Source organism: Lissotriton vulgaris, chromosome 6, assembly GCF_964263255.1.
Source record: "Lissotriton vulgaris chromosome 6, aLisVul1.2, whole genome shotgun sequence".
Taxonomy (NCBI): Eukaryota; Metazoa; Chordata; class Amphibia; order Caudata; family Salamandridae; genus Lissotriton; species Lissotriton vulgaris.
The window spans coordinates 1,611,732,702-1,611,757,694 of record NC_141694.1 but is presented as its reverse complement, the minus strand read 5'-3'; positions in this window follow the sequence as shown (position 1 = coordinate 1,611,757,694).

Genomic DNA, 24,993 nt, shown 5'->3' with positions numbered 1-24,993 from the left:
GCAACCCATCTCTGAGGAAGAGATAGGAGATACGACATGTACACTCCCGAATGGGAAGGCCTTCGGTGATGACCGGCTCACTAGTGAATTTTATAGGATTTATGAAGACCTACCTGTGCCCAATCACAGAGACTTGTAGGCAGAGGTGTATGACAAAGGCACACTGCCACCAGTTTTAAGGGAAGCTCTAATAATAGCACTCCTAAAACCTAATAAATCGCTCGAGAGATGTGACTCCTATCACCCATTGTCACTAATCAACCCCAGTGTCAAAGTCCTTGCGAAAACCCTAGTACCCTGGCTTCAGCCATTTCTCCCCATGCTGGTACTACCAGACCAGTCAGACTTTGTTCCTTCTCGATACACTGCACAGAACCTGCACACAATCTTTGCTGTGCTCAAACAACTTGACCCCTCACGCCAGGCAGCGATGGTACTCCACGACACTGCCAAGGCATTCGACTTCATACACTGACCATATATGTTCATGGTCCTACACCGTAGGGTATGCTGCAGACGTTCTTGAGGTGAATTTACTTGCTCTACACGGATCAGGTAGTGCAGGTCCATGTCAATTGCAAGACATCAGAGACCCTGAGGATATACTGGGGGACGCTACAGGGATGCCCACTGTCACCGTTCAGCTGTAAATCTGGGGCCGGTAGTCCGGGAATACAAAAAATATGAGTGGTACTCTAGATTGAGCATTAATTGGTGTAAGTCAACTATATTTCCCTTGACCCGGAGCACCGAGCCCTATGCCCTGTGCTTCCTGTTGGAGTAGAGTGCAGATCTTGTAAAAGTACTTGGGGGTGTGTGGGTACACACACCCTGAGATAGTTGTCCGACGGATTTATGGTACCGCTGTCTCGAGGGACCAAGTGTCCTGATTGATGTGACTTCCCTAGTCACTTGCTCATAGAATAGCAATTATGAAGATGGTCGTACTCCCCAAGTTTCTATATATGTTCATGAACATCCCTATCTCTCGAACACAGGCCTTCAAAACCCTCACGTCCTACATGATAACCCTCTGCTGGCCCAGGAAGTAACCTAGAATTAGCTGCAACAGACGCACATGCCCATATGTGCTGGGGAAGGGGTGGGTGTTGAAGCCCCAAATGTACATCTGTACTATTTGTGTGCACAAACGCACTATTGGGATTATCCTCCAACTTACACACCACATACTGCGATTGAGAGTGATGCCGCTTATCCTATACCCCTAAGGGCCGTACTACCCCACACGCACGAACTTGACATTAGCAGAAATAAACTCTGTACACAGCAAGACAAAGGCCAGGCAGGCACTCAGTACACAAGCGGGTAAGTCCCCATTTTCTGCCCGGGCAGTGCTACTTTTGCACCATTTGCTGATGTCTGTCACTCAAGAGCCCACAGCACTGCCCATATGAAAGAAGACAGAACTGGAGACGATGGGGAATGCCTACCCCGGGAGGAATTTAATAGAACTCAAAGGCTTCCTGGGTACTCCGAAGAAAACCCCACTCTTGACTTTTACATATCACCGCTTATGTGCAGCCATGAAGGCTCTTTACCCGTCCTTTCCACAGGAGCCGTCATCCCTAGAGGCTCTACATCTCCTACTCACCTGCACCGATCTAAATAGCCTTGTTAGTTGACCCTACAATGCCTCCCAACAAGAAGGGTTGCAGGCATAACCTCTGCAATAGATTAATTGAATGATAACCGGCTAACTCTAGCAGGTTGGGAATTTTGTTGTGCCCTAATGTGTTGGTTACCATCAAATTGTAATTTAAAAATTATCCGCTTTAAGTATTTGCAGTGATGGAGCGAGTTGTTGAATAAAATTTTGTTCAAACTCGCAAAGTTAAACTTCCATAATAAATGTAACCATACTAATAGCATGTGTTGAAATAATTAACCAACCTAGATTAAAATTGCATACATTACATGCGGGACTAATGCGCTTTCATGTTGCACTTGCAAGTGTGTGAAAAATAATAAACTAACCTTGTCTATTGTTATTGGCAGTATTAAATGCGGCTGTTTTATTAATAGCATGTGCTTTATTCGTGTGCATATTTTTTGTCCTGTCTTTTCTGTGGCAAAAGCTCGTGGAGAATCCTGATGGCCGTATTATACATGCTGCTTTATGTGCTTTGCTAGGTAATATAATTAATGAGTTAATATTTAGCAAAGGGGAGGGTAACAGATTGGGTCTCAATTCTCTTATTAATTATTGTCTTGTGTTTGTTTGAATACTAGTTTTTGTGAGAGGCCTTTGGGCCTACAGAGATGGTGCTTTTGAAACCTGTCCAGAGAGGAGCCTTGCACACTCGAGAAGTGGAAAGTTTTACCACAGACAATTCTGTCAAAAGAAAATACTGTTGAAATAAAGACGTGCATAATAGGCTCATGAAGTTTGTCCAAGGACAGGAAGCAGCAGGATTGCTGAAGCAAGGAAGCTATGGCTTGTAACTCGAAAGAACTTATTCTGATACATTTTCAAGGAAGTGAGATGTCATGAACAATAGGGCTAAAGAAGAGCCTGTGCACAGTTTGAAAGCGGTGATGACATGGATGGTCTGACATAAGTCAGCCAATGGGAACTCTGATGGCAGGGAAAAACTGAGAAGATTAGCTAGTTAGAAAGGTATAAAATCTGGCACTACAGGCAGGAGGGGGGGCTCTTGCTTCCCGATTCCTGAATAAGGTGCTGTTGGACTCCTGGTGCACGTAAGGACAACAGTCTTTATTAATTAATCCCTTAGGTGAAGAGAGTTTTAGACAGGGAAATAGAATTTAGGGAATGTAAACTTTATTTTGCTTTAATTCATGCTAAATGATTTACTTTGAAATGTCAGACTAATAAGCCTATCCTTGAATGATGCTTTCAACTTGCTAATAAAATAATGATTTCTGAATAAAGAATGCTCTCTCATTGAATCAAATAAAGTAAATAAATTAGATTTTTGAAATGACAAGCTGGTCTTGTTTATTCATGGTCTAGTTATCATTATTAGATCCATTTGCCTATGTGACTTAATTAATGTCGTATGATCAAAACCATGGTAAGAAATAATAAACTGCAGTTGTATATAATTTTGTAAATAGTTTATGAATAGAATGTTTTAATTCGATCACATGATTCAGTCGCTCAAAAATTGTCTCTATAGTTTATGGGCCTGTTGGACCTTTTCTTACCAGATCACAAAGGATAGCCTGGCCTAGGGTAAGACAGTCAGTTCCTAGAAACACAAGTGTAAAGGTTGCGCAACACCATGCAGTAACTTAATACACTTCCACTCTAAAAAAAATGACACTACACCAATGTTTTGGAAAAATATGGATTGATTTATAAAAATAGATTTGTTTCACTATATTTCTTTTACACCAGCATTTCTCCTTAAACTCCTTTTCACTTTGAGTATTAAATAACACTTTACAAATTCATATTATGCTTGTTTTGTCAGTTTTATCAAATTCAACACTCCTTCACCCACCAATTTTCTAACAAAGCTACACAGTCAATGGAAAAGGGAAGTGATTAAAAGAAATCAATATACACAGTTCCCTCAGTAAAGCATTGGCATTCTACAGGTAATTTCAGGAACTTTCACAGTTGATTCCTTTGAATTTTAGCTCTCACCCCCACTCAATGATAACTGGAGACAGACAAGCCAAATCTAACTTTTACCAAAGACTAGCCCACGTTATGACTGCCTCAGTTTTCAAGAACACAGGAATTCTCCCACAGGGAACTTGCACAGCTCAGATAGACAGGTTAAGGAACATGTCTTGTTTTTTAACTTTTGTGCAGGATAATTTTCACTCTGCCCTCAGGAAGGAACTGTTCTCTTTTAATGGCTCCTAGAAGGCCTATTAATGAAGACGGTTAATTCCCTGTCTGTGTTATCTCGAAGCTTTATGCTTTGGTCTGGTGAAACCCTTTTAACTAGACGCCCAAAAAGGACTCCACCTCTAACCACGTGGTAATACCACCGCTTCAGCAGTGGAAGCCCACCAGTCTTACACAGCTGGGGCGATTTAATTCACTCGTCCACTGATAGCCGGCCGGGTTAACAGGGAGCGCTCCTCCTCTCACTCACTTCCGCCGATCCTAGCCGCACTTCTCAGCCGGCAGGACTACGGAGGACTTCGGAGACAGGGGCCCGCTTCCCCAGTCACTCGTCAACCTTTCCCCCCTTTTTCCACCTTACTTGAGGCTACTTGGCGTAGAGCGAGGCACAGTCCTTCCGCTCTCGTTTCTCAGCTGCTCTTCATCCAGATAACGGGACCAGCGCACTCACGCCAGCAGCGAAGGGAGACCAGACTGCGGCTGCCGGTGAACCAGTCACCCGCGCGGCTCACGCTGATCCCGCGTCGTTGGTGCCTCTGCTCATGCGCGGAAGAGTAGCGTCTCCGAACGGCGCCGCTTCCTGGCCTGCGCAGCGCCCAGCACTACTCCAACTCCTCACAGAAGTTATCACCACAGAGTCTGCGCGCGGTTCAGCGCTCCCTCGCCCATGCGCCAAGCCTGGCAGGGCCTCAGAAGACATACCTCCACTACAGTGGTTCCTCGGGCAGCGCAGGGCGCCTCGATTCTCTCCGGTCTTCTGTTGGCTACTCGGTAAGGTGATCTGGCGAGGGGGTGGGCTTCCTCCACGGTCAGCGACTCAAAAAGCAGGAGTCGGAGGGTCGAAATGGGACAATCGGTTACCAACCGATTCCTCCATTTAGCGACTCTAGTAAGAGGGTTTGGTCAGGGGCGAGTGGGGGAACGTCTCCACGAAGAGGCTGCCTATCCCACTGACAAGCTAACTACTTCTTGTGCGTCCACCTCCCCACACCACTGCCTCTCTCCTCAAGCTCAATGAACTGCACAAAATGGCTTCCTGACCTCTGCACTTTTATAGCCTGTCCACCCAGGGTCCAGTAGGGTCCAGAAGGTTCTGGAAGGGCTCTATGTTATCCTATGGGGCTTTCTCAGAGGATGGCAGTTTTGGCAGTTAGTAACCACCATTTTGTGTTACCCTCACTTTCTAGTCAGAAAGAGCACCTGAGCCTGAGGTGAAAGACTATGAGGGCAAAAGAGTATCTATCCCCCAGGACAACACCATAAAATTCCAGTGGACACAAAAAGATATAAAGGAGATGAGGGGCAAAGAGGGGACAAAATAAATAATAAATTGTAGGGACTACCCAAAGGCAGACAGGTCTAACACGCGTCCCCCCCCAGCTGAAAGTGGGGAGAGCTACCCAACCCCTTGGGAGTCCTCATCACTAAGGCGGAAATACCTGGAGAGACCGTCTGCATTGGCATGGTCCGCTCCAGGCCGATGATCCACCTGGAAGTCCATTCCCTGTAGGGAGATGGACCATCTCAACAACTTGGGATTTTCCCCCTTCATCTGCATCAGCCAACGAAGGGGGCGGTGGTCAGTCTGAACTAGGAAGTGCGAGCCAAACAGGTATGGCCGCAACTTCTTCAGAGCCCACACCACCGCAAAAGCCTCCCGCTCAATTGCACTCCACTTCTGTTCCCGGGGAAGCAGTCTCATAGATAGGAAAACTACAGGCTGATCCAGACCCTCTTCATTAAGTTGCGATAACACTGCCCCAATGCCATGTTCTGATGCATCTGTCTGGACAATGAACTCCTTGGAGAAGTCTGGGGCCCTCAGGACCGGTGCTGCACACGTTGCCTGCTTCAATTTTTCAAAAGCTTGCTGACAAGCCTCTGTCCAAACTACCCGTCGAGGTTGTTTCTTTGAGGTAAGCTCTGTGAGGGGTGCTACAAAAGTGCCATACCCCTTCACAAAGCGACGGTAGTAACCTGTGAGGCCCAGGAAAGCTCGGACCTCAGTCTGGGTCTTGGGGGGTTCCCAGGCCATGATTGCCTCAATCTTTGCTTGGAGGGGCTGCACTGTTCCCCTACCCACCAAGTGGCCTAGGTACACAACCGACCCCTGCCTAATCTGACATTTCCTGGCTTTGATTGTCAGACCAGCTTGTTTCAGGGCCTGGAGAACTGCTTACAAATGTTGCAAATGGTCCTCCCAACTGCTGCTGAAGACAGCAATGTCATCCAGGTAAGCAGCGGAGAAACCCTCCATTCCGGAGAGGACCTGATTCACCAGCCGCTGAAAAGTGGCAGGGGCATTCTTGAGCCCAAAGGGCATCACACAAAATTGGAAGTGTCCCTCAGGCGTGGAAAAGGCTGGCCTTTCCTTTGCTCCATCTGTCAGGGAAATCTGCCAGTACCCTGAAGTGAGGTCAAAGGTACTCAAGTATTGGGCAGCTCCCAGCCGGTCAATTAATTCATCCGCCCTAGGGATCGGATGAGCATCAGTCTTGGTAACTGAGTTCAGTCCCCGGTAATCCACACAGAACCTCAGTTGTGGAGTGGTGCCTGGTGTAGCTGCTTTTGGCACTAGAACCACCGGACTGGACCAGGGGCTACTGGAAGGTTCAATAACTCCTAGCTCCAGCATCTTGGTAACTTCGCCGTGGATGCTGGCCTTCACCTTGTCGGACAGCCGGTAGGTCTTTGACTTCACTGGTGGGCTGTCTCCTGTGTCCACATCATGGGTACACAGGTGGGTCCTTCCCGGGACAAGGGAGAACAACGTAGAGTACTGCTCCAGGATCTGGCGGCAGTCCTCTCGCTGTTCAGGAGTTAGGGATGGGGAGAGAATCACTCCCTCCACCGACCCATCCTTTTCCTGAGGCGAAAACAAGTCTGGGAGAGGTTCGCTTTCCGCTTTCTCTCCTCCATCAGTCACCATCATCAAGATGACCTCAGGCCTCTCATGGTGGGGTTTGAGGCGGTTAACATGTAGCACCCGTAGGGGCTGTCGAGGGGTCTTAAAGTCCACCAGGTATGTGGCCTTACCCTTTTCTAACACCTCAAAGGGGCCTGTCCAGCGATCCTGGAGGGCACTTAGCTCACCAGGCTCCATCACCCACACTTTCTGGCCAGGCTCCAACTCCACCGGGTGAGCGTTGTGGTCATACCACTCCTTCATTACTGCCTGGCTGGCCTCCAAGTTGTCAGAAGCTTGCTTCCACAACTTCGCCATTTGGCTCCTGAGGGCCAGCATGTAGCTCACCACATCCTGGGGGGGTTTCCTGGGAGACTTTTCCCATCCATCCTTCACCAGGCTGAGAGGACCGCGTACAGGGTGCCCATACAGAAGTTCAAAGGGGCTGAAGCCCACTCCCCTCTGTGGCACTTCCCTGTAGGAAAATAGCAAACAGGGTAGGAGGACATCCCACTTCTCCGCAGGCTTTCAGGCAGACTTCTGATCATGCCCTTCAAGGTCTTGTTGAACCTTTCTACCAGTCCATTTGACTGGGGGTGATAGGGAGTGGTGAACCAGTAGGTCACTCCACACTCCTTCCACATTGCCCACATGTACGCTGACATAAAGTTGGTATCCCTGTCGGACACAACTTCTTTGGGTAAACCCACTCGGGTAAAGACCCCCAACAGGGCCCTAGCCACCACAGGTGCAGTGACAGTCCTCAGAGGAATTGCCTCTGGGTACCGTGTGGCATGATCCACCAGAACCAGGATAAACCTGTGACCAGCCGTTGTTGGTGGATCCAATGGCCCCACAATGTCGATGCCCACCCTTTCAAAGGGGGTGCTAACGACAGGAAGTGGTTCCAGGGGAGCTTTCAGCTTCACCCCTGTTTTCCCACTGGCTTGGCAGGATACACATGTCCGACAGTAGGTGTCAGACGCCACTTTCATCTGAGGCCAGTAAAAGTGGGGGACAAGCCGAGCAAAGGTCTTGTCCTGACCGAAGTGTCCTGCCAAGGGTATTTCATGAGCCAATTCCAACAGAAAGGCTCGGTACCGTTGCGGGACTACCAAGGCCCTTGATGAACCAGGTAAGGGTACCTTGGGTTCACTGTAGAGGAGTCCGTCCTCCCAGTAAATGTGGTAGTGTCCCGCAACGTTCCCTGCTGCCTGGGCTTCGGCCTGTCGCCTCAGTCCCTCAAGGGTAGGGCACTCCTTCTGGCCCTTACAGAACTCTTCCCTGGTAGGCCCTCCCTCCACATGCCACTCAGCAGGGATGGGTAGGTCCTCCAGAGAGACTACTTCCCCCTCCACGGACTCCTGGTCCACTACCGCAGGTGGCCGATCTGTCACATGGGGTGTGGAAGCCGAAGCAGGACTCTCCTGTCTTCGAGTCTGTCCCTTTTTGGCAGCGGGTTGGGCCATTGTTCCAGGCTCCAACCCAGGCGAACTCCCTCTCCGGGCAGTCGCAGACCGTGTGCTTACACAGGCCCAGTCAGGTGTACCCAGCATCTCTGAATGCGTTCGGTATTGCACCTCTCTCCAAGCATTGTGCTCCATGCCATTCCCCAGCAGACAATCAACTGGCACGGCAGGGCTCACGGCAACTCGAAGTGAACCTGCAACCCCTTCCCACTCAAAGGGAACCTCGGCCACAGGGTAGTGGCCCATTCTGCCGTCAGCCATCGCGGCGGGGTGGAGTACATTGGGAATCACCTGCTCTGGAGACACCAGTTGACTGCTCACCATAGTCATACTGGCTCCTGTATCCCTCAGAGCCTCCCCTCTCTGGCCATTGATGGTGATCCATTGCCCATACTTAGTAGTATTTGGGGGCACCTGGATCTTAGGAACCATCTCCCGGTCTCCCAGGGACACTAAGGTGACACCCGCCAACTCCTCCCCGAGCGCTACACTAGCTACTCCCGGGGCTTTTCCTCCGGTGGGAGGGGGTGGTCTCTTTGGGCATCTGACATCTCCTTTATAATGTCCAACACCACCACACTCAAAGCAGTGGACAGCCCTTGGCTGCTGGATCTGGCCAGGATGAGGGTTTCTGGGCGGGTTAGCCTTAGGGGTGAAACCTGTTTCCTTTCCCTGGAAACTGTTTTGGGGACCTTTAGAGAACTCCCGCTTTTTTCTCCCCCCTCCTTCTGCGGGGCGCCCTGCCAGGCCCTTTGGGAATCCCCTCCAGTCCCCTTTGAGGACACCCAGGTACTTGCCCAGATGTCCGCCTCCTCTGCAAGCTTCCGGGGGTTTCTCAGCTTGTTGTCCACCAGGTATTGGCGCAGCTCGGGAAAGCCTTTCTCGAGTAGATGCTCTTTAAGAAAAATGTCATACAACCCCTCATAGTCCTTCACCTCGCTGCCCTGTACCCAGCCCTCCAATGCCTTCCTCGCATAGTCCAGAAAATCCACCCAGTTCTGGGTGCTTAACTTGTGGCTCCCCCTGAACTTTTGGCGAGACTTTTCCGGGGTTAGCCCAAACTTTTTGATTAATGCTAACTTCATGGTGGGGTAGTAGGTCTGCTCCTCCTGCTCTAGGGCCAACAAGGTATCCCGACCAGTGGGAGGCATATACTTATACAACCCACCCCCCCAGTGTTTCTCCTGGATCCCATGGGCTCTTAAAGAGACCTCATAGGCAACCAGCCACTTGGCTATGTCATCCCCCTGACTATAGCTGGCAACTATGTCTTTGGGCAGGTAGGGTCTGGACTCCCTGGTTGGTTCTTTGGTTTCGCTGCCACCATTTGGAGTAGGGGAGGGTCCTAATTGCAGGGCCTGGAGTTCTAGCTCTTTTAGTTTAAATTCATGAGCCATCCTCCGTTCTTCCCTCTCCTGTTCTAACCTGGCTAACTCCCACTTCAGATGCCTTTTTTCCCTCCTGTCTGTGAGTTCCGCTTCAGTCAAGCTTCCTCCGGAGACACTACTGCCCCTCTTTGAGTAGGTCATTGGTCCTGGAAGTAGGTTTCCCATCTCAGGATGGAACATTCTCTCTACCCCTTTGACTGTGTCCCGGTCCGTCCCCTCTTCCTCCTCCTTCCCTTCTCCATGTGCTTCCACCCAAGCCCTCAAACTGGTCTGGAGTTCCCCCTTCTTGGCACCACGCTTAAAGAACACTCCCATCTGTTGACAAAAGTCTTTAAGCTGAGCCACAGAATAAGTGTCCAGTTCTTCCAGAGCAAATTCCATTTTGCTAAAGGCAATTCAGGGACAAGCACACAAAAAGGAAAGATTTACAAGGGGTACTCTGAAGCTACCTCCACCCACCACCAGGAATGAATTTGGAAAAAACAAAAGTTGTAATCAGGAAGTCCGCCAGGAGAAAACTCCAGGTGTAGGTCAGTGGATTACACTTAGTTACTGCAGAGTAGTCGCAACCACAGTTCTCATCCCACTGCTAGACACCAATATGTTGGACCTTTTCTTACCAGATCACAAAGGATAGCGTGGCCTAGGGTAAGACAGTCAGTTCCTAGAAACACAAGTGTAAAGGTTGCGCAGCACCATGCAGTAACTTAATGCACTTCCACGCTAAAAAAATGACACTACACCAATGTTTTGGAAAAATATGGATTGATTTATAAAAATAGATTTGTTTCACTATATTTCTTTTACACCAGCATTTCTCCTTAAACTCCTTTTCACTTTGAGTATTAAATAACACTTTACAAATTCATATTATGCTTGTTTTGTCAGTTTCATCAAATTCAACACTCCTTCACCCACCAATTTTCTAACAAAGCTACACAGTCAATGGAAAAGGGAAGTGATTAAAAGAAATCAATATACACAGTTCCCTCAGTAAAGCATTGGCATTCTACAGGTAATTTCAGGAACTTTCACAGTTGATTCCTTTGAATTTTAGCTCTCACCCCCACTCAATGATAACTGGAGAAAGACAAGCCAAATCTAACTTTTACCAAAGGCTAGCTCACGTTATGACTGCCTCAGTTTTCAAGAACACAGGAATTCTCCCACAGGGAACTTGCACAGCTCAGATAGACAGGTTAAGGAACATGTCTTGTTTTGTAACTTTTGTGCAGGATAATTTTCACTCTGCCCTCAGGAAGGAACTGTTCTCTTTTAATGGCTCCTAGAAGGCCTATTTATGAAGACGGTTAATTCCCTGTCTGTGTTATCTCAAAGCTTTTATGCTTTGGTCTGGTGAAACCCTTTTAACTAGACGCCCACAAAGGACTCCACCTCTAACCACTTGGTAATACCACCGCTTCAGCGGTGGAAGCCCACCAGTCCTACACAGCTGGGGCGGTTTAGTTCACTCGTCCACTGACAGCCGGCCGGGTTAACAGGGAGCGCTCCTCCTCTCACTCACTTCCCCCGATCCTAGCCGCAGTTCTCAGCCGGCAGGACTACGGAGGACTCCGGAGACAGGGGCCCGCTTCCCCAGTCACTCGTCAACCTTTCCCCCCTTTTTCCACCTTACTTGAGGCTACTTGGCATAGAGCGAGGCACAGTCCTTCCGCTCTCATTTCTCAGCTGCTTTTCATCCAGATAACGGGACCAGCGCACTCACGCCAGCAGCGAAGGGAGACCAGACTGGAGCTGCCGGTGAACCAGTCACCCGCGCGGCTCACGCCGATCCCTCGTCGTTGGTGCCTCTGCCCATGCACGGAAGAGTAGTGTCTCCGAACGGCGCCGCCTCAGCCAAGCAGGAATCTGCTTCGCTTCCTGGCCTGCGCAGCGCCCAGCACTACTACAACTCCTCACAGAAGTTATCACCACAGATTCTGCGCGCGGTTCAGCGCTCCCTCGCCCATGCGCCAAGCCTGGCAGGGCCTCAGAAGACACACCTCCAGTTCAGTGGTTCCTCGGGCAGCGCAGAGCGCCTCGATTCTCTCCGGTCTTCTGTTGGCTACTCGGTAAGGTGATCTGGCGAGGGGGGGGGCTTCTTCCACGGTCAGCGACTCAAAAAGCAGGAGTCGGAGGGTCGAAAGGGGCCAATCGGTTACCAACCAATTCCTCCAGTCAGCGGCTCTAGTAAGAGGGTTTGGTCAGGGGCGAGTGGGGGGAACGTCTCCACGAAGAGGCTGCCTATCCCACTGACAAGCTAACTACTTCTTGTGCGTCCACCTCCCCACACCACTGCCTCTCTCCTCAAGCTCAATGAACTGCACAAAATGGCTTCCTGACCTCTGCCCTTTTATAGCCTGTCCACCCAGGGTCCAGAAGGTTCTGGAAGGGCTCTATGTTATCCTATGGGGCTTTCTCAGAGGATGGCAGTTATGGCAGTTAGTAACCACCATTTTGTGTCACCCTCACTTTCTAGTCAGAAAGAGCACCTGAGCCTGAGGTGAAAGACTATGAGGGCAAAAGAGTATCTATCCCCCAGGACAACACCATAAAAATCCAGTGGACACAAAAAGATATAAAGGGGATGAGGGGCAAAGAGGGGACAAATTAAATAATACATTGGAGGGACTACCCAAAGGCAGACGGGTCTAACAGGGCCTAAGTATTGATTCATAATTAATGGTGAGTATTGTGGAGATGGTAGCGTTTGTGAGACAGGTTTTCATTAGGAGCCCTGAATCAGCAGGAAATGTGCTACTCTCCTCTCCAATTAAAAAAAATATAGGTTGCGAACAAACAGTGTCTTCGCGGATGCGGACTTCCTTCACTTGGCCTGGTTCTTCAGTTCTTCATCCCACTTAATCACTACTCGACGCAGGTGACACAGGCCCTCTCGGATATGTTGATGGAACAAGTGGAATATACTGTCCACTTGTGTCTCTTGGGCCGTGTTATGTCTCTCCAGTCAGCCAATCAGAAACTTGTAGAGTTGGTGCTGGCAAAAAGTAGAGTGGCCATTCACTGGGGCTGGAGACAGTCCCCTAAATTTGAAATGTGAAAGAAAGACCAGGCATACTGGGTTGTTATGCAAAGTAACCCCCCTGGGCCTCGAGACCCAAAGATACATGGGCCCATTCACTGCATACTTGTTGAGGACTACAGCCGAAAACTGATTTTGCGTTATTGCTGGCTGCCTGTACATACAAATAAGAATACATAATGTTCAGATGTGAATTTTGGGGTATGGTGTATTGAATGTAATATTAGTAACGATTAGGTAATGTGTTGTAACTGTTATGTATACCTTGACAAATCGAATAAATGAAACTTAAAACAAGAAGTCAGATTTGGATATTGCTTATTTGGGCAATTTCCATTGCAACCTCCCTGATGTTTGTAAGTGGCTGTGGAATAAATGTAGGTCTGCCACAAAGACATCAGTTTGAACAATATTAAGGACGCAGTTTTTAGAGTTATCACATGAGGAACTGCTCCTGTCTCTGTTCTGTAAAGGGGCACATGAACCAAATCTTTTGCAGTACCTGAGGGGGCTATTGTGTCAACCTTAGTTGTGAATTGAGTTTTGTAGTGTTTTTCTCTAATCCTAATTGAGTATGATTGTGTTACCTGGACAGGACGTTTGTCTTGTCGAAAAGAGCACACTAGGTACCACATATCGGGATATTCCCTTTCAATGGCGGGGTGCAGCTCGTTGTTTTACATTATATAATGCTGTCTACCTTTTTAGGTCTAGCCTGATGGAAGACTTAGTTCTAGCGCGAGGCATATGTAAATTGAATACTTTCTAATACGTATGTAATTTCAAGAGTGACTTTTTTGTAACACATCTTATAAATCGAGCAAGGAGGCTTTGGCTCAGTTTCTCTTTGATTAGTTTGCATGGCAGTCAAAACTTAGCACATCGTATGTAACCCAACTACAGTATGAGGGTAGGTCAGCCCCTTCTATCGGCTGTCTGGGCAGTGGGGGTGGTTTTCCTTTTTGTTCACACAGTAGGTGTTAAGTCATTGGAGTGTTAACTTATTTGAGTGATGGCTTTTTGCCTACAGACGGAAGATAGAATGTGGTTGGCACATATTCGTGTGTCTTTGCCTTGGGGTTGCTGGAGCGTTTTCTCATCCCTTGTTGTGGCTAAGTTTATTGTGAAGGTATTCTGCTTGTAATTCATTTTTGAAAACTCTAATTCAGTTAGCAAGCATGCACTTACTTTCTTGAAGGTCTGATTTGCTAATGTTTGTTTGTTGTTTACTTAATTGCATGTTTAGCTATAGAGCTAACACTATTTATGACGCTGCTTTGGTAAGAAAACAAACTCGTCAGCGGCTATTTTCCTGCAACAAGATGACTTATCTTATTTGAAGTGAATGCACCAAAGTTTGTTGTTCCATCTTCTGTTGTTTTATTTTGGTTGAAGCATATTGCATTACTCTACAAAAAATTGCACTATTTTACTAACATTGTATAACTTTTGTCATACTGTATTCCACTGTCATCATCAGGGTAGTGAATTCCTACCCATCCCTCATTTTCGCTTTTATGTGTCTAAACGCTGCACTTGCATCTCTCTCTCCTTTTTAGGTTTTGCCTCGCCAAAAAGATGCGCTCTGCGCATCTTTTTTACGCAGCAAAAACCTAATGAGAACTGTAGTGTGGCTTTGGGTCGGCCCTCGTCATTCATTGGCTGGCTCCATAAATGGAGCCTAGCCATTGGATGAGGGGCCTGTCCGTCAATGCCGGACCAGACACGGGGGCGTTCCCGACATTCTTTGGCTTTTGCCGACGTCACGCGACGCCGGGAACGCCCCGATTCTGTTCCGGCATTGCCGGCACCTCCCTTGCTCCCCCTCCCGCTTGTTTCCTGGTGCCCGTCTTCTGCTCCGGCCGGCCGTCGTCAGCTCTCTCCTCCCCCTTTCCCGCCCCCTCCCGCTTCTCTCTGATGCCCGCCTTCCGGTGAGACACTGTGATGAATGCCACTGAAAGCCCTGGATGGACTGGGCTGGGTCCGGGTCAGTCTGCTCGGTAGTGTGTTGACTAGTGACTGTCAATGACCTCCTGCAGCGCGAAGTGCTGTTCGAAACTCGGAAGCCACCGCCTCTTAACACTAGTGAGTACGAGGAAAGCACGGGCGGCCATGCGTTGCTTTGTTAATATTGCATACAGATCTGAAATCACCGTTTGAGGAGTGGAGCCGGGGAGGGGGCGGAGCTTCGTGGCGAGAGCTCCGTAACAGACACTTGCCCTCAACCAAGCCCTCCGCCCCCTTACCACTCACACAAACAAAACGGAAGTTGTCGGAACCAAGAAGAAAAGCGAAAGGAGGTAGGGAGGGGAAAAGAAGCTGCCAGGGCTGCCATGAATATTAAAGTAAAGCTGGGTCATAAGCTTCCAGCCATGGGAGTCTGTGACTTGTAAACGGCTGATAACCCATGACCCCATGACCTCTCATGGGAACGTTCACAGAGCAGCAGAACAACAGACATCCTTAGTATCGGCACAAAGCCATCGCTGGCACAGTGATTCAAGCAAGTGTATTTTGAGGGAAGGGCTGTGATAATAGCAAATATGCATTAGGTGGAGTGACCCTTGGCTTGGCTGCGGTCTTACCAGGCGCACTTACCTCCATATCCGGCTCCACTCACGGACCCTCGACATGCCGAAACGGTGAACTAGCAGGAAGTGAAACTTATCGCACTAAGCAGCAATGCCCCTCCCCCGCAGCGCCCGCGAGCAAACAAGACAAGCATTTAGTGCAATAGGTCCTGCATTTGCGAGAGGTTAAGCTATTAGCATTGTAAATTACAATGTCTTTTATTTAGATTTAAAAAAACAAAACAAAGGCATTGTCATTTACAATGCCAAGAGCTCAGACCCAGCAAATGCGAGACCTACTGCATTGCAAATGCTTGTTTATTCTGAAAGCATGACCAGTGTACCGCACAGATGAGCCGCACAGGGTATAATGTGTCTATGATTGCTGAACGTGACTGACAGATGGGCGTGGGCTGCAAAATGTTGTTGAACCTGCCTTACGATTATGCCTCCACGTTGAACCTTCTTGGCATCTGTGAACCTAAAATCTCAAATTCGTCCCTTTCTAAGTGTTGGAAAATAACTGCACACATTAGCAGCACATTACCAGCACTCAGTTTATCGACCTCAGAAGATTGAACAGCCGTGTCGGCCCAGTCCGGATATGAAATAACGACCTGTGCAAACAAAAAATGTTAGCAGCGACTATTTTGGTTACTTGAGTCTTCCAGACTGCTCAGTTATTTCGTGGAGAGCACAGACGGGGCTGCTCTGCCACATTCAATAAACAGAAGCGCCACTGGCAATTGATGATCACTGTGACACTTAAGCATGAGCGGATTTTGCGGATTGGCAATCCGCGAATTTTGCGGATTCGCAATCCGCAAAATCCGCGAATTCCCGCGAATTTGCGGATTTTTTTTTTTTGTGTTCGCCCGTGTTTCTGCCAGTTCGCGAGGGTTTTTACAATTTCGCAATTTGCGAACTTACCTGTCGGGTCGCAAGTTTTGCGAACTTGTTGTTTCTACGTGTCCAGCCTGTTTGGGACACTCTTCTTCATCACTGCCACTCTCTGTCACCACTGCCACTCTCTGACTACTCATGCCACCCTCTGGCCCACCCATGCCACCCTCTGTTTCATCACCACACCCTCTGGTTGTCCAGTGTACATTATTTTCGGCAAAGCAAAGCACACCTTCCCTGCCTCAAGTGACCTGAATTAATTTGGGGCTGATTAATGTGTCACAGAATATTTTTTTAGCTGGCACCTGCTTCCTTAGTGCGCCCTGATTAGTGATCTTTTGCATTTGCTAAGTGCTTTCATTGTTGCAAAATTAGTTACAACACCTGCCCTGCCCCAACTGACAATAATGAATTAGGGGCTGATTAATGGATTTTAACTTCCAGCCTGGCTCCTGCTTGTCTCCCTTAGCTGTAATTCAGGACCTTTGTGGCATATGTGTAACTATTCTGAGGTTCAGAGCAGGGTCACATAATAGTTTCAACTGGCAACTGAACTCTGGAGGGGCCCCTCAGGAAGCACTACAGGAAATGGCTACTAATGATGTGCCTGAACTTTTGAACCTGGTAAGTAGTTACTTTCAGTTTTGCTAAGATCGTATTTCTGCAATTTTGCACTTATTCGCGGGGCGCGAACTCACGCGAACAGTGCGAACAGTGCGAACAGCGCGAGCAAAATCCGCTGCTCGCGGATTTGCGGATTTTGCGGGAAATTCGCAAATCTCGCGGATTGCGGATTTCCCGAAAATCCGCAAAATCCGCGAGCGTAACGGATTTTCCGCCCATGCTTAGTGACACTCCCCCATATTGAGCGCTGAAAAGTCCAGGTCAAGAAAAGATGCCTTAGTACTTGATTAACTGTGTAGTCAGAAACCTTCGAATAGCACGGCTATTTGCAAATGAAGGGTTGGCCTCTAAATGATGGATTTATGACTAGGACTGGCGGTCAATCAAAATCGAGTGACTCAAAAAACATAGTGCTTACCGACTTATCAAGGACACTGTGTAACGCCGCAAGTAAAAGTGAAACAAAAACAAGCATTGGAAATGCAATAGGTCTCGCATCAGGAAAGTTTGAGCTATTGGTCTTATAAATGGCATTTTTATTTATTTATGTGTTTGTTAAAAAAGCTAAATTAATAGCTTTGTCATTTACAATGCCAATAGTTATAACTTTCGCAAATGTGACACCTATAGCATTTGTAATGCAACATGTTTTTTATTTACGTGATTTAGATGTATTGATATTACAAATAACAATGGCTTTTATTTTTTTTGTTAAATTAATTGTTAAATAATGTATTTAATTTGTAATGGCAATAGCTTAAACTTTTGTAAATAACTTTTGTGAAGATTATATTCAGAGTTTTATATTGTGACGAAAATCCAAGAACAGAAGTGAAATATTAACATCTTTTTGTGATTTGTAATAAAGCGTGAACGCTTGAAAACAGCTTGAAACATTGAAAGAACATATTTGAACCAGCCTTTGACAATAAATTATGACGTAATGCAGCTAACACAAATGTAACGTGTGAAACTGCAGACTGTTATGTTCAGCCAGAGTGGAGCTTCAGAGTGGAGCTTCAGAGTGCAGAGTGGAGCTTCAGAGTGGAGCTTCAGAGTGGAGCTTCAGAGTGGAGCTTCAGAGTGGAGCTTCAGAGTGCAGAGTGGAGCTTCAGAGTGGAGCTTCAGAGTGGAGCTTCAGAGTGGAGCTGCAGAGTGGAGCTGCAGAGTGGAGCTTCAGAGTGCAGAGTGGAGCTTCAGAGTGGAGCTTCAGAGTGCAGAGTGGAGCTTCAGAGTGCAGAGTGGAGCTTCAGAGTGCAGAGTGGAGCTTCAGAGTGCAGAGTGGAGCTTCAGAGTGCAGAGTGGAGCTTCAGAGTGGAGCTTCAGAGTGGAGCTTCAGAGTGGAGCTTCAGAATGCAGCTTCAGAGTGGAGCTTCAGAGTGGAGCTTCAGAGTGGAGCTTCAGAGTGCAGCTTCAGAGTGCAGCTTCAGAGTGCAGATTCAGAGTGCAGATTCAGAGTGGAGCTTCAGAGTGCAGAGTGGAGCTTCAGAGTGCAGATTCAGAGTGGAGCTTCAGAGTGCAGAGTGGAGCTTCAGAGTGCAGATTCAGAGTGGAGCTTCAGAGTGCAGATTCAGAGTGGAGCTTCAGAGTGCAGAGTGGAGCTTCAGAGTGCATATTCAGAGTGGAGCTTCAGAGTGCAGATTCAGAGTGGAGCTTCAGAGTGCAGATTCAGAGTGGAGATTCAGAGTGGAGCTTCAGAGTGCAGAGTGGAGCTGCAGATTCAGAGTGGAGCTGCAGAGTGCAGATTCAGAGTGCAGAGTGGAGCTTCAGAGTGCAGATTCAGAGTGCAGAGTGGAGCATCAGAGTGCAGATTCAGAGTGGAGCTTCAGAGTGCAGAGTGGAGCTTCAGAGTGCAGATTCAGAGTGGAGCTTCAGAGTGCAGAGTGGAGCTTCAGAGTGCAGAGTGGAGCTTCAGAGTGCAGAGTGGAGCTTCAGAGTGCAGAGTGGAGCTTCAGAGTGGAGCTTCAGAGTGGAGCTTCAGAGTGGAGCTTCGGAGTGCAGCTTCAGAGTGGAGCTTCGGAGTGCAGCTTCAGAGTGGAGCTTCAGAGTGGAGCTTCAGAGTGGAGCTTCAGAGTGGAGCTTCAGAGTGGAGCTTCAGAGTGCAGAGTGGAGCTGCAGATTCAGAGTGGAGCTGCAGATTCAGAGTGGAGCTGCAGATTCAGAGTGGAGCTGCAGATTCAGAGTGGAGCTGCAGATTCAGAGTGGAGCTTCAGAGTGGAGCTTCAGAGTGGAGCTTCAGAGTGGAGCTTCAGAGTGGCGCTTCAGAGTGGAGCTTCAGAGTGCAGAGTGGAGCTTCAGAGTGCAGAGTGGAGCTTCAGAGTGCAGAGTGGAGCTTCAGAGTGGAGCTTCAGAGTGGAGCTTCAGAGTGGAGCTTCAGAATGCAGCTTCAGAGTGGAGCTTCAGAGTGGAGCTTCAGAGTGGAGCTTCAGAGTGGAGCTTCAGAGTGCAGCTTCAGAGTGCAGCTTCAGAGTGCAGATTCAGAGTGCAGATTCAGAGTGGAGCTTCAGAGTGCAGAGTGGAGCTTCAGAGTGCAGATTCAGAGTGGAGCTTCAGAGTGCAGAGTGGAGCTTCAGAGTGCAGATTCAGAGTGGAGCTTCAGAGTGCAGATTCAGAGTGGAGCTTCAGAGTGCAGAGTGGAGCTTCAGAGTGCATATTCAGAGTGGAGCTTCAGAGTGCAGATTCAGAGTGGAGCTTCAGAGTGCAGATTCAGAGTGGAGATTCAGAGTGGAGCTTCAGAGTGCAGAGTGGAGCTGCAGATTCAGAGTGGAGCTGCAGAGTGCAGATTCAGAGTGCAGAGTGGAGCTTCAGAGTGCAGATTCAGAGTGCAGAGTGGAGCATCAGAGTGCAGATTCAGAGTGGAGCTTCAGAGTGCAGAGTGGAGCTTCAGAGTGCAGATTCAGAGTGGAGCTTCAGAGTGCAGAGTGGAGCTTCAGAGTGCAGATTCAGAGTGCAGAGTGGAGCTTCAGAGTGCAGATTCAGAGTGGAGCTTCAGAGTGCAGAGTGGAGCTTCAGAGTGCAGATTCAGAGTGGAGCTTCAGAGTGCAGAGTGGAGCTTCAGAGTGCAGAGTGGAGCTTCAGAGTGGAGCTTCAGAGTGGAGCTTCAGAGTGGAGCATCAGAGTGGAGCTTCAGAGTGGAGCTTCAGAGTGGAGCTTCAGAGTGCAGATTCAGAGTGGAGCTTCAGAGTGCAGAGTGGAGCTTCAGAGTGCAGATTCAGAGTGGAGCTTCAGAGTGGAGCTTCAGAGTGCAGATTCAGAGTGGAGCTTCAGAGTGCAGAGTGGAGCTTCAGAGTGCAGATTCAGAGTGCAGAGTGGAGCTTCAGAGTGGAGCTTCAGAGTGGAGCTTCAGAGTGGAGCTTCAGAGTGCAGCTTCAGAGTGGAGCTTCAGAGTGGAGCTTCAGAGTGGAGCTTCAGAGTGGAGCTTCAGAGTGCAGCTTCAGAGTGCAGCTTCAGAGTGCAGCTTCAGAGTGGAGCTTCAGAGTGGAGCTTCAGAGTGCAGCTTCAGAGTGCAGCTTCAGAGTGCAGCTTCAGAGTGCAGCTTCAGAGTGCAGATTCAGAGTGGAGCTTCAGAGTGCAGAGTGGAGCTTCAGAGTGCAGATTCAGAGTGGAGCTTCAGAGTGCAGAGTGGAGCTTCAGAGTGCAGATTCAGAGTGGAGCTTCAGAGTGCAGAGTGGAGCTTCAGAGTGCAGAGTGGAGCTTCAGAGTGCAGAGTGGAGCTTCAGAGTGGAGCTTCAGAGTGGAGCTTCAGAGTGGAGCTTCAGAGTGGAGCTTCAGAGTGTCAAGAGCAATGCCAATAGCTCTAACTTTAACAAAGGCAAAACCATTGCATTGTAAATGCTTGTTTTTGTTTGTTTTTCTGTTTGTGTTCCTTTCCTCCTCCCCGCTGCTGAATCGTGATGATGGATTGAGTTGGGCAAAGTGATCAGTCGCCTGAACAGTTAAGTGCAGAATGCCAGATCCAGGGTGATTGATTAATCAGGCCTGTGGTCTGAGCCACCTTCAGGGCAGCTGTGATCTGGCGAACTCCATTTGACAGTATGTGGATGCTCGGTTGGATTGACGGGGGAAATGCCCGAAAAGATGCCAGGGACTCCAAAGACCATGGGGTTAAACCATTACCTCCTCTTAATCAGGCCTTTTAGAAACAGTGCACCTGCCCCTAGCTCCAAACACAAATTGCTTCATTGGCCCTGCTGAAAAAGATGGGTAGAGAGAGTAAGTCTTCTAGGTTCGCAATTTCAGCTCCAGGAACAAGGCTTGGTGTCTCGGTTCCCATCCCTAAAGACAGACTTTTCAGACTACCATTATATTAAAATCATGTACACAAACCGGTGCAAGCCAAGTATGGGGTCCAGGGGGTTGGCAGGAGTGATCCAGTGTGACACCAATAATTGATCAGGGATCAATACTCAATAACATCATATTACAGTGGCCCATACACATTCACCCAGAATCCCTGATGCGCTGGGGTCAATTTATATGTACGTTCAATTCTTTTCCTTTTCATAGATTTAAAAGAGACATCATAACAAAATGTTTTCATCAACTTTCCTTCCACTTGGTCGATGGACCAATTAGTTGAACCTAAATGAATACAAACTCATCCAAATAAACAATGACTTTATGCAATGAAGGAGTCGATAGAGTAAGAGACGAAAGTTTCAGCAACATTATATGTGAAACATAATACACCTAACGGAGTGGATAGATGAAGAGACAATAGTTTCATCTCAATAATACAGCATTGATGTAGTGGATAGGTAAAGAGACAAAAGTTTCAGAGACAAAATACATCTATAAGTAAAATTTTGAGAAAGAGTTTGACTAAATACAAACTTATTGGTCTGTAGAAGAACAACCCCCTCGGCGTAGTAGATGGTGGGGGTTCCCTGAAATAGAATCAGGGAACAAATGTACAGGCAGGTCAGGAAACAGCTAGGCCTCTCTGCAAACCGACGGACAGCTAAGCATCTCCCCTCTTTCTCTCCTGCCAGCCTAAGCTTAAACCACACCCCTAAAGGCATCCCAATTATACCTTACAACTAGGATATCCATCCCACAATTGTTGCAAAATTTTATAAAACTCACAAAGGGAGTGGTGGGCTTGGGAGGTGGCGTTGTCACACCACTGTGACTTCATCTCTAATTCAACTACTTTTTGTTCTATATTAGTTCCCAGGGTTTGGTTCTTAGTTTGTTCTCACGTTTACTTCATATGATACAAAATGTAACATTCTCTATTCATTATTCAACATCTTCCGCAGAATGAATCTCTGGTCCCACGACTCAGTACATCACTTGGCAGTCACTCGATACTCTGAGCTTCGACCTTCTCATGTTATCTGCGGGGCATAGTTCATATAGTCTTACTTCTGACAGAGCAGACTCACTCCTCGAATTACTCCCTCCCACTTTAGCCAACTTTAGGAAGATGGCGTTTCATCCAGCACACAAAAGTAAATGAAAATGAACATTTATTAATTACATGATAATACAACTGTCACTGTTTACCACCCACCTTGCACTATTCCCCATTAATGTTACCTAGCATAAGCTTTGTGCAAACAGCGGCATTAATTATTATTTCAAAGCAAGATGCAACATACAATCACTGATGCACATGTGGCCTAGTCATGCAATATTTCTCGCTTATTTCAAAACACAAACGTTATTACTGTTTAACTCTTTCGTGTATTTTTTCATGTTAGTTCATGCATGCGCAAGGCAATTTCCCCTGTGTTTTTGGTGGGTGTCCGTTAGCTTTTTTTATAACTAATTACTGATAGTACATATTATAGGGGGTTTCAATTTGAGCAGGTTTCTTTTTGCGAAACCCTGCTCCATCTGGAGTAACAGCCCAGCTTGCCTTAGGTCTGTATCATCCTCTCAGCCGATTAAAAAATGATGTCTGAGCCCATAGATTTATTTATTTATTTATTATTATTTATTTAGAAGTTTTCTATAGCGCTAACAAGACCCGAAGGTAGCAGAGCGCTTTACAATAGAGGGAATGAAAAGAGAACAACATGACACAGATCTAATAAAGCGATCAGCGAGCGACAATTTGGAATGCGGAAAAGTTCGGACAGCAGGACTTCTTGGTAGCAGGATTCAATGTTACTGCATGGGTTCAGGGGACGCTTGCTGATCCAGGTTACCCGCAACCAAGGGAACGGATCAGGCACAAGGATTTGAGTTGGCTCTTGAATTCTGAATAGGACGGTATAGTTCTGATGTGCGGGGGGATGGCGTTCCATATTTTGGGAGCATTTCCTGAGAACGAGCAGTCCGCAGTTCTCTTCTTTCTGGTTTTTGGTAGGATGAGCAGCAGGGAGTTGGAGCTTCTCAAGCTTCTGGCTTGGCCTGCTTTTTTGAGCTTGTTTGCCAAGTATTCCGGTTTGCCGGTGTGGAGGGCCTTGTGGGTGAGGCAGGCCGTTCTGAAGGTGCTCCGCATTTCCGCAGGGAGCCATTCGAGTTCTTTGAGTGCCGGGGAGATGTGGTCAGATTTTTTGCAGCCTGTGATCATTCTCGCTGCCGCATGAAGTGTTGTTTTTAGAGGGGCCAGGTGCGATTTGGGGATGCCTGTTAGGATTGAGTTCCCATAGTCCAGTCTTGATAGAACTAGAGATTGCGTGGCTAGTTTGAGGTCCTTGTTGGGAATGTAAGGTTTGATTTTGTTCAGAAGTCTGAGGTTGAGAAATGCGCTTTTCGCCGAGTTCTTAATGTGGTTTGTCAGGGTTAGTTTGGGGTCTAGGGTGAAGCCCAGGGATTTGACGGAGTCGGCTAGCGTGAGGTTGCCTTTGAGAGCATCGATCGATTTTAGCCACTCGGTGATTTGAGGGTTGTCTTCTTTGTTTGAGATGAGGAGTGTTTCTGTCTTGTCGGGGTTGAGTTTCAGGTGATTCTTTGTCAGCCAGTCTTGAACTTCATTTAGGACATCGTTAAGTCTGTGGATGTCTTTAAGAGAAGAGGTTTCCAGGTAAATCTGCGTGTCATCCGCGTAGAGGTGGAAGTGGATGTTGGCGTTCCTGAGTAATTTGGCGAGCGGTTCCATGTAGATGTTAAAGAGCTGAGGAGAGAGCACTGATCCTTGCGGGACACCCTTGTTGACCTGCTGGGTTTCGGAGGTGAAGTTCTTCATTTTTATTGTTTGCGTACGGTTATGTAGGAAGGAGGAGAACCACTTGAGAACTACATCGCCGAGGCCGGCTCTTTCTTGCAGGGTCATGATGAGGAGCTTGTGGTCCACCGTGTCGAACGCTGCGGAGAGATCAAGGAGTATGAGGAGGCAGCACTTGTCAGCGTCAAGAGAACCATGAATGTCGTCTATGATGTTCAGCATCGCGGTTACTGTGCTGCGGCCTTGTCTAAAGCCGGATTGGAGGGGGTCCAGGAGGTTGATGTGGTCCAGATGTTGCGTCAGTTGCAGGAGTACGCAGCGTTCAAGTGTTTTTGAAAGCAAAGGGAGGTTGGATATCGGTCTAAAATTGTTCAAGTCACTTGAGTCAAGACCGGGTTTTTTCAGCAGAGGAGTGACTTGCCCCATTTTTAGACAATCGGGGACCACTCCGCTTTGAAAGGAGCTGTTTATGATTCTTCCCCAGATGGGTGCTACGGTAAGCTTCATTTTTTTGATTAAAGAGGGGGGAAAAGGATCTGAGACGTGTGCTGATGGTTTGGAGGTTGAGATCAGCGAGATTATCTCAGTTTCCTGGACGGGGCGAAAGCTTAGCCAGGGGGAAGGAAAGGAGTTGGTTGGGATTGCCAATGGGAAGGCCGGGTTACTCTTCTGGAGGTGCGGGTTGTTGAGGTCTAGAGACAGTTCGATTTTTAAGACCTTATCGTTGAAGAAGTTGGCGAAGTTATCACAGAGTTCTTTGGATGCCTGCAGGGTTGAGGGCCGGGGTTTGGATGTTTGTTGTCTGATTATGTTGTAGAGCTCTTTGGGTCTGTTTTTGGATTTGACCAGTGCCTCACGGAAGAAGCTGGATTTTTTGTTTTTGATGTGGTTGTTGTACTTCCTGCGGGCAGATTTTAGTTGGAGGCGGAGAATGGCGGTAGGGTTGTTTCTCCACTTTCTTTCTTTGGCTCTCAAGTTTCTTCTTTCTGCGTTGAGGTCCGCAGTGAACCAGGTTCTAGATGGAGTGGCTCGGCTTCTTTTGAGCTTTAGAGGAGCAAGATTGTCGAGTATGGAGACTAACCCCGCGTTGTAGTGGTCGACGAGATCATTGGTCGAGAGGTGCAGTGTGT